Genomic DNA, 10,451 nt, shown 5'->3' with positions numbered 1-10,451 from the left:
TTACCAGATATGCACCCTTCCTTCTATCCGCGTGCGTTGTAATAAAGCTCTGCCTTACGGTTATCCGCGTGCGTCAGTCCGGATCCGCTCACCTCCGCGTGAAAACAAACGGAATGATCCACCCGCAAAGGCAGCCAAACTCCGTACGGAAACTTTTGCAATCCGCAAAGCCAAACTCCATCCAATCCGATATTATACTTGCTTGTGCTAACGATGAATTAACGAGAGGACAATTCCTTGGAAGCCTCCATCGCTTGACCATCTTAAGATAAAATAAGATGGAAGCCAGCCCACCGGTGGTGATAAGACTAGAATTGCATTTGTGATTAGAGACCACCGTTTCAGGCTGGTTGTTGCGGAGGGTCGTCGCTCCTTCTAGATTTTAGCTTTTGGGGCGGAGACAGTATGGAAGGAACTCTTCATGGCGAAATATGTACTAGAAGTTGACTGCATCATTCTAGAGAGGGACTCAACTGCGTTGATTGAGCGATTACGGAAAGAGAGGCGAGAGGTGCCAGAGCACCCGCTTCTTAGTGTCACACAACGGATAATGCAGAAGTGTCATGTTGTCCAGGTCAAACATGTTCTCTAGAAGGCGAACTGAGCTGCAATTGGGTCGCCTCATATGCTGATCATCATTCGAGAGATTTTCTATAGATCCAACAGACTTCTTCTTCTACTTTGTGTAGCTTCTTACTAGTAATATAGCTGGCTACGCTTATGCCAGAGTGTATGTGTGAGGACGAGTGCGGGCGTGTGTTTAGTCCCAAATCGGTTATTCGCTGGGTAGATCTTAGGTACTTATACAGGATCAAGGAACCCAAATAATAACCTTCCGGCTAGCCATTTTGGGTGAGGTCCTGGGTTGTTACAAATGGTATCAAAGCGAACCCGGCCCATAACCTATGTGGACTAGGGGACACAGCAGCACGGATCCATTGGGGCTGACCACGGGCCAATCGTGGTATTTGTGATTTGATTTGAATAGATATGAACCCTTAGCCTGACGAGGACGTCAGAGCTTGAACGGGGGAGTATGTGAGGATCAGTGCGGGCGTGTGTTTAGTCCCACATCGGTTATTCGCTGGGTAGATCTTGGGTACTTATACAGGATCAAGGAACCCAAATAATAACCTTCCGGCTAGCCATTTTGGGTGAGGTCCTGGGTTGTTACAGTATGAGTAGCCAACTTACCAAAAAAATTAAAAATAGATTTTGTTTACATAAATATCTAAAAATTTAAATTTGTGTGAATATTCTCTTAAAATTGTCATTTGTATGTATACCATCGTAAAACACTTGTTTTACTATTTTATTCCTTTTTTATTTTATTTTTGCATATATACTCACTTTATTTAATGCTCTTAAAAAATTAGCAGTTTCAAATTAACATGACTAAAATATTCTTAATGAATAAATGTGCAAAAAAAAAAAACGATCGCGATGAAGGATAAAAAAGTAATTTTAAAATTTTATTTAATTTTTTATTATAATAAATATTTTATTAACAAAAACCATTATAGTTTTTATAAAAATAGTATTTTATGATAATAAAAAATAAATATAAAATTTTTTTAAAATATTTATATAAATTTAAATTTTTAGAAGGATACTCATGCTAGAAAAATTAAATTTTAGTGGAGTTGGGGTGAGCCTAGGGGAGGTGACTACATCTGGGATTGAAGGGGCAGTTTGGTGATTTTAACAAGATTAACGAGGCTTGCGTGGCAACTGGCAAATAACTGTTGGAAGGGATAACGTAACGGACGCGCGCGGAAGTGACGAGGTTAAAGACAGCGGCGAGAGATTGAGAGAGAGAGAGAGAGAGAGAGAGAGAGGGAGGACACGGTGGCGTTTGGGTTTCCGCTGGGAGCCCGGCCGCGGTTTTCCGTTCCCATTGCTCCGACTGGTTTTGTCGCTTTCTTTTCCTTTTTTTTTTGTTCTTCCGTTCAGACTCGGCCACGGCCGTATCTTGCTTTATTTTGCTTTACTTTTCTTCTAGCACGAGGACTCGTAGTGGCGCGTCGCGAGACACGAGTCACAACTTTCTCGTTGGTAACGCAAAATAGATGCCTCGGAGAAGCGGACACAGCCTTGGGCCCACCACGGCAAGCTGAAGGACCATTTCCAGCCGGAGACGTAAGCTTTCTCAACCCGCTTGGTTGGAGATAATAGGAAAAAAATAAATTATATAATAAATTATTATATTTGGTATAAAAAATAAAAAAATAATGAAATAAGTGATGGATCTTATATTTATGTTTTAAGAGAAAAAATAAAATAAATACTATGGGGAGGATGGTATTTATTTTTTTCATACTAAATTACCAAGCAAAAATAATCTAAAAATATTATTTCTTAATAAGATAACCTCACTTATATTATGTTAATATTAATTAATTATATAATTTATATTAATATATCGATTAATAATATTTATAAATAATAATATATTTAATATAATAATAAATATTAATTATTAAATAAATATTTATTAAGTGTAAAAAAATGTAACATAGGATTTATTAATACTTAATATACTTATTTATATATCAAAATATGCTAAAATTTATTATAATAATAAATATATTTTTAATATATATGTACTTAATTTAAAAATATTTAATAAATTATGTAAATATATTTTAACATTTGAAATAGTTAATATTTTTTATTTTTTGATTGACTATATTTATGTAAGTAGGCCATAAATAGGCAACATATAGATGGAGAGCAAAATGTTATTACTTGTATTGTTTATTTAAGAATATTATTACAAATTTGGCAATATTCATATATGAGATTATTTCTAAATAAATATAGTATTTTTTTAATGTTATTTTTTGGAGTAATTATACCAACCAATTGTGGTAATTTTTTTTCCTTTGTAATTATTTTTTAAATAAATAATTTTTAGAGATTATTGATTTATTTTGTAATCTGACGTGTCCCAACCAAACGAACCCTAATGTCTAAACTTCAAAAGTTAGAGCCGGTAATTTGAATATGGGATGGATAATGTGTTATCGACCCCTTTTTTTTATGATATGAATATAACTTCAGTCAAGTTTAAAAATTAAAATCACAATTCATGCTGATGGGGGAAAAAAGTAAGTTATATTAGTTGTCTCGCTGATCTCTCTCTTTTTCATATTTTCATAGCATCACTTATAGATAGTGGATTACAATTTATTCGACTTGTGAGGTTTAAGCCAAGCGGCTAGGTGTCAAGTAAGCCAATCCTTTTGTGAGTTTTGGTGTCAATCCAATGACAGATGCATATAAATTTGTTTAGGATGCAGTTTGTAAGCAAGTCAAGCTTAAACTCTATAGGCTCATGTATAGGTAGAAGCTTGATTAACAACTAGCTCGTTCGAAAAAATCCAAATCCAAGTTCGGACATCTGCAATTGAGCCTAACTTGAGTGTCGACACACTTGGGGATGATAACATGTGCCTCATGCATTAAAAAAACTTGGCTAGTTTCACTTTATTTAGTTTTATGTGCCAATAAAAATATTGAATACTTATAGAAAGTTGAGAAATCTAAATAATAATTTCTAGTTAATCTTTTGGTTGAGATCTTGAATCATTATAAAGGATATTAAAGTTGACCTAGTGCATAGTTTTTGTGAACTAAGGTACATCACAGTTAGGCCATTTCGAGATTAATTATAGCCTGACAAACATATATTTAGTCTCACATCGAGCAAATATAAGTTTAGTTCTATATTGACTATGTGTAATGAAAGAACCTAAACCTTTTCCATGGTATTAGAGATTGGGCTACACCTAATTCTCATGCTTGTAATTCTAATTATAAAACTTATATACAAGCATAGTTGCAGAGGAATGGGCTATACCTGATTCTTATACCAATAATTGTAATTATATAATTTATTTACATCTACAACTGTAGGGAAGTATGTGAGGTCCTGTACCTATAGTTGTAACTATTTTTTTAAAGGCCATCTTAGTGTTTTCGGCATCATTTGATCCAAATTGAACAGTATAATCTTGTTTTAAAAAAATTCTGAAATATTTAGAAATCCTTACGTTGATAAATGGTGATTGTGCTACAATTACCATTCAATTTTCTAGAATTTAGAATGAAAAAAGACCCCAGATTTTTCTCACTTTGAGAGATTGAAGAGGAGAGTTTTAGTTCTTAATCATCAGCTATTCATATATTGCACATTGGCCTGAAATCAGATCGGATACAAATCTAATACTAGCATATCTATATCCATATTTGTTTTATTGGACAAATACAGATATGAATACAGATGCTAATCAGATGCAAAAATTCATATCCATATTTATTTTAAATAGATACGGATACCTATCAAATATTGAAAATATGAATATAAATATAGATATAAATCGGATAGCTAAATTTTATGGCCATAGAATCAAAAATATTACTAAGTGAATTATAAATCAAGTTAATAGCATATTAATATAGTCATTTATTTTTTCTTAAAAGTTCATGATTGCTATATAAAATTAAATAGGGTTATAAATTATATCAGATATTCGAACACGGATGGGATTCATATCTATATCTATTTTTGTTTGATGGATACGAGTATAAATATTAGTCAAATATTTAAATTTTTATCTATATTCAAATAAATTTATATAAAAAATAAATACGAAGAAATTATTTGATCCACCGGAGAACAACTTATGGATTTGGAACACTGGAACAGTGTGAGACATGTATCGCATCCGTAGGCGCCATCAGTGCTGTTATCTCCACAGGATCAACGTCATAACGGCGGGGGCTCAGGTCCAATTCCACGCGCTGTTCCAATGGTTTCTCCGAACGGCCCGACTGAAGAACCAAAACCGCATGGCTTTTCGGCTCTGGTCGCCGCAGGAACGAACAAAAACAGAACCAGAGGCTACCCGACACCCTCGCTGCTCCGCTCTTCCTCCAATGGCGCGGCCGCTCCCCGCCTCCTCCCTATTCTTGGAAACGAGTCGCTCCGAGAAAAATAACCAAACTTCCGATCCTCGCTGGGGCTCCCGCCCCCCACCCCAAACTCCGTCCTCCTCCTCCCGCCCGGCCCCATTTTTATGGCATAAATCCCCAAGCCCTACCACCTCTATTCCTGAGATGGCTTGCTGTCTTTCGCTCCTCCTCGCCGTGGCTCTACGGCTCGCCTTCCCGGCCTTCGCCGAAACCGACCAACATGATGGTGAGTGTGATTGATCGCCGTATTTAATTCGATAAGATGTGCGATCTTCTTGTTAGGGTTTGGAGTTCTGTTTCCCCATTTTAATTGATTCGTGTCGGGTGATGCAGCAAAAATACCCGTTTCAGCGATTTAGTGATTGCTTCTCTTTGATATGTTTTTTGTTTAATTGAAGTAGCAAGATGGAATTTTTTTGAGTTAAACATGCTTCGGGCATACTTCCTCCGCCTAAAAAATCAGAAATAATGTATTTTTTTTGTAAGGGAGTTTATCTTAAAGCAATTTTTTTTTTCAAAAAAGAATGACTGTATATGCAGTAAATTACCTCTTCTTGGCACTGCCAAGCGCAACAAAGTGGCCAATCATGCTAGATTTCTCATTCCCTTTTTTCCCCCAAATTACTGTTGTTTTTATTGTAGTTGTTGCTGTAGTTGTTGCAATTTTTTTTTCACAAAAGAATGACTGTATATGCAGTAAATTACCTCTTCTTGGCACTGCCAAGCGCAACAAAGTGGCCAATCATGCTCGATTTCTCATTCCCTTTTTCCCCCAAATTACTGTTGTTTTTATTGTAGTTGTTGCTGTTGCTACTATGTTATGTTTGTAATAAAAGATTCCTGATGACACATCCATTTCAAAAACCAAACAGGTCAATAGATTACATACTGGTGTCTCATATTTCTAAGAAGTTGAAGTTCAAGAACCAACTTTCTAGTGAGGTAGGCGTAGTTACTGAGTTAAATTGGTATCCGAATTACCGTGCTTCTTTATTACAATGAAGACAATGCATCCATCAGTCTACTTGACTGTGAAAAGATAGACAGACTGCTCAATATTTTCCCCCAAAAGAACAATCCTTATAGTTTTAGAGTCGTTAATAGGTTGGAATAAATTGTTGCCTGCTAGAGGCCCTACCAACTAGATAAGACTGACATCAACTCCTAAAAAAGATTATTTAGATGTTAATAAAGTTAGTTTAAAAAGAATTTTTTAAAAGTTTTTTGCATGATTATATCATTCTTTATTTTCAAATAAATTCAAGAGCATTCATATTTCATTTTTATTGTTCATGCATACACCGAAAAGAGAGAGATGTGCTTGCCACTGAGATGTTGTTTCTCCAATGTTCTTTTATTCTGTTTTCTCATGGAGAAAGGCTTACAAGGTTGTTTTATGGGCAAGCACTTTTGTCGTTACAACAGCAGCATCGCACCTTTCCAGCTACGCCAGTTTCGAAGCAATGGGAATTCTCATACTTTGGTCCACAAAAGCGTTCGCAGCCACCAGGCTCACAAGATGGCCCGCTAAAATCTTGGCAAAAGGGTTCCTCAGCATGAACAGCTGTAGAATGTAGCAAATAAGGATACAAGTTAGAAAACTCCCAAATTGAAAAAAAAAACGTCACTAAATCTGTTATGTATTTGGCAAGGATTTCATAAGAGCTAACTAGATAACCATGGAGAAAAAGTACTAAAAATAAAAACGTTTATGATTCAACTAGCATATAAAAATAAATTACTAGGAGCTAAATGGAAATTGGAACTAACTTTATTGATCAAGTAAAGATCTTGATCAATCAAATGGAATGATTGATTTTAATCCAACTTGAAATCCTAAATCCAAGTCCAACTCCAATTAAAATTAGATCAGCCCGATAAACATAACATGCAATTTTGTTTAGCCATAAGGAGAAGAAGTTACTAGCCCCAAGAAGAAATACATAAGCAATGTAGTGTTTTCATTTGGCTCTCTCATTTCATGTGGCAACCAAATTGTGAATCAAATGTAGATAAAATTTCTACATTTGTTGAAGAAAAAGCAATATCATAGATATAAAAAAACATAAAATATTGAGATCGATGATGATGTATAATGCTTAGATTATAAGAAAACATTCATGATCCCTTATAAATCTATAGGATTGCTGCATGGCTGCACTTGTAGGCATGCACCAACATGGCACATAGAAAGAGAGAGGAATGAAAGTGAGAGCAAGAGAGAGACCTTTCTGAGAAGAATGGAGGAGAAGAACCAAAAGAGAAGTTGCAAGAAGAAATTTGTTCAAGCTTGAGAAAGCCATTTTGCTGTGAGATTATTCATCAAGCAACATCTTAAATAGATGGGAGGTATAAGGGTGGCAATTTACTCTGCCCCATATGGTATCCAAACCAACGCGACCCATTTAGTCGCAATATCATCACCAAATTTATTGTAATTATTGATTGGATCCACTAACCATATCTGGCATGAGGTATATCATCAGCGAATCAGTTGTAATTTTGGATTGAATTTCGCTAACTATATTTGGCACGAGGTACATCATCAGCAAATATATTGCCATTATAGATTAGAATTACTAGCTATAACATCTTTCCAAAGTTTTTGAGTCATTTTTTGCATAGAAAATGCTATGGCTCCATTCAGAAAAACTCGTCCACGGTAGTGAAAAAAACAGCAATAATTCTGAATAGGAAAAATGGAACAACAAACCCAACTGGATTGATCAATTGGATCGGCCCATTCGAAATGGATGATATCTTCATTTTTGGCCTTCATGTCGACAGAAATCCATAATCAACGATTGTTTCCTCTCTTTCTCCCTTTCTTTCATAGCCTTCTTCCATACCTGAAACTTTGGGTTAACATCAATATTCCTATGATTCTTCTATTACAATTTGCCCTGAAAAGTTACTAGAAGTTCCTTTCTTTCCGATTTACTCTTGAATTCTTATTGTAGCAAACATTTTTCCCCTAACAATAATGTGATTTTTTTTTTTTACTCTAGATGCAAAATTAAGATGTACCCTAGTTTGGTTGAGAGGAGCACCACTTTTGGCACCATGGCTTCTGGTGTTCCACCTCGAAAGAGGTCTTTTCTACCATGAAACAATAATCATTACTCCCTTTAGACAAACAAAAGTCCTAATTACAAAGGAAAATTAAAAGAAATCATATCTATGATGATATTTGCATTTAGAAGATATCTATCATTTCTTGAGAGGCTTTATAAGGATTTCTTATATTCCAAATTCTTTTTCAAATTAATTTTTTAAAGAACTTCTTCTATTGAATCAAAATTGAATCATGCATTTCTTTTCAGTTCCATAGCAAAAGCCCTCGTTTTTCTATTGTACTTAGATTATTTACTTGTGAAACAAGCCAACTCTTCTTTACTATCAAAGTTATACTTCATGTCTCTCAAGGAGAATGAAGTTCAAAAGAGCATAAATCAGCATTTGCAGAAGGCTCAACACTATGCTTTGAAGGTAATACAATAGCAGCAAGCGAGCTATAAGGGCTCAACCCTAGTTTGTCAGGTGAATTACCAAAGTAATTCTCTTATATCATGAATAAGGAGGGGCACCAAGATGGTTTATTTATTTATTAATTAACATAGTTTGGGGATAGGATGAAAGAAAATGTATACAGATATTTTGAGGTGAACATGTAAACCTAGGAGAGTTAAGACCTAAGGATAAAAATAAATGGGGACAAAACTTGTGTCTGATTTTGTTAATGGGAGTAAAGCAATGACCTACTTTGCTGCTGAACTTTAACTAGAGGATTGGATCATATGGCTGGATGAGTGTGCATATGCTTTTCCACTGCATTTATGTTTTATTAACTAGTTCTTTGACACCACCTTTGCTTCCCTCCCCTCCATCATTTTTAACTCTGCACCTTGTATTTTTGTGTTGACAATAAGTGTGCATTTAGATGCTATTTATGGATTATATATTAGCAAATCAAAATTTGTAGAAGAGCCTTGATTTGTTTCTTTTTGTTATGTTTGGCATCTGGATCAACATATATGCATGATCTAGGAGCAGAGATGTACATGGAGTGACATCACAATGAAATTGGCTCATGAACAATGTAATAAAACATAATCCTCCTTATGCCCACAGGTATTTTTATTTGATAATAAAAATACTGAAAAGATGAAAGAGAGGCACTTTTCATGGAAAATGAAACCTTCTCTAAATGTAGCTGGACATGTTACAATTAAGATGGTTTTCTCATATATATACCATTCTTCCATTAATTGAAGTACTTAATAATATATGTATATATGTATGTAAGCATGGACGTGTATACATGTATATATATATATATATATATATATATATATATATATATATATATATATATTGTGGAATCTGAGCTTGTGTGGAGTTCACCATTCACCACATGGTTGCCGGTATTAATCACATCGATATTAATATTTTTGGCCATCATTAAAGTTTATTGTTTAATATGCAACATATATTAATGATGCTAATATTAATATGGAAAGAGGAGAAAACACCGTACCCTACATATCACACAGGACTAGAATTGATGATGCCTGTATTATTAATGGGAATTTATGTTTGGCTATTGTTAAAGTCTATTGCTTAATATGTAACAAAATTTTGGCTATAGAAGCCATCTATTTATTATAATTTGTTACATTGCTATATTCCATTTCCAGAACTGCTAAAAAAAGGAGGAATATTATACTCCACGCATCCAGCTAGTCATTTGCTAGTTTTTCTATAATATGGAGGTTAGAGTGCAAGAAAATTTACAGTATTAGTTAGTTTTTGGAAAGAGGTATTGAAAAGCAAATTCTGAAATGATTCGGAATCACAATAAAACAGATTTTATAATCCTTAGGTTTTGTTTTAAATATTTATTTTCAGATTGCTTCACCAACAATACATGCTGATCCCACTATGATTTATGCCTATTCCAAAGGAAACAAATAATGGCATTTACTTCCTCATGAGGTATGGGATACAAGAAAACAAATAATGGCATATATCTTCTTATAATGAAAGAAACAAATAATGGTATGTAAGGAAATAAATCATGGCATATATCTCCTTATGATCAAGAAAACAAATATTGGCATACGGGAATATAAATCATCATATATATTTTCTTATGATGTCTTATTATTGAACAATCTCTATAATTATGGTATATCTTGATCGTATCACTACAATTGTGCTTATAATTGATTTGAGTTCCGTATCAGCCTTTTCCACTGAATAACACATGAGGTATATCTTCATCTAGGTACCTGCATGGCATCTGTTCCCCATCTGTCATTCATGAAAACATAGGGCTCGTTTGGTTTGCGGGAAAAGAAGGGGGAAAGTGTGGTCAACGAGAAAGTAATGAGATGCCTCTTGTTTGGTTGGAGTTTTCAAAGGAGAGAGATGGAAAAGTTGTATTCTCATGAGAATATTATTTCCACATTTCA

At 34.5% G+C, this 10,451-nt stretch overlaps 1 long non-coding RNA gene across 1 annotated transcript; it reads left to right on the top strand.

Moving 5' to 3' along the window:
* The first annotated feature begins 4,764 nt into the window (after positions 1 to 4,764).
* Positions 4,765 to 8,978, top strand: LOC113462718 (uncharacterized). The gene is made up of 2 exons (XR_005512485.2): positions 4,765 to 5,203; positions 5,850 to 8,978. It is a non-coding gene; the product is annotated as an uncharacterized LOC113462718 (long non-coding RNA).
* The last annotated feature ends 1,473 nt before the right edge of the window (positions 8,979 to 10,451 follow it).

Source organism: Phoenix dactylifera, chromosome 11, assembly GCF_051530095.1.
Source record: "Phoenix dactylifera cultivar Ajwa chromosome 11, Ajwa_hap1_PhDact_Kaust_v1.1, whole genome shotgun sequence".
NCBI lineage: Eukaryota > Viridiplantae > Streptophyta > Magnoliopsida > Arecales > Arecaceae > Phoenix > Phoenix dactylifera.
This window is presented reverse-complemented; position numbering and strand designations above follow the sequence as displayed.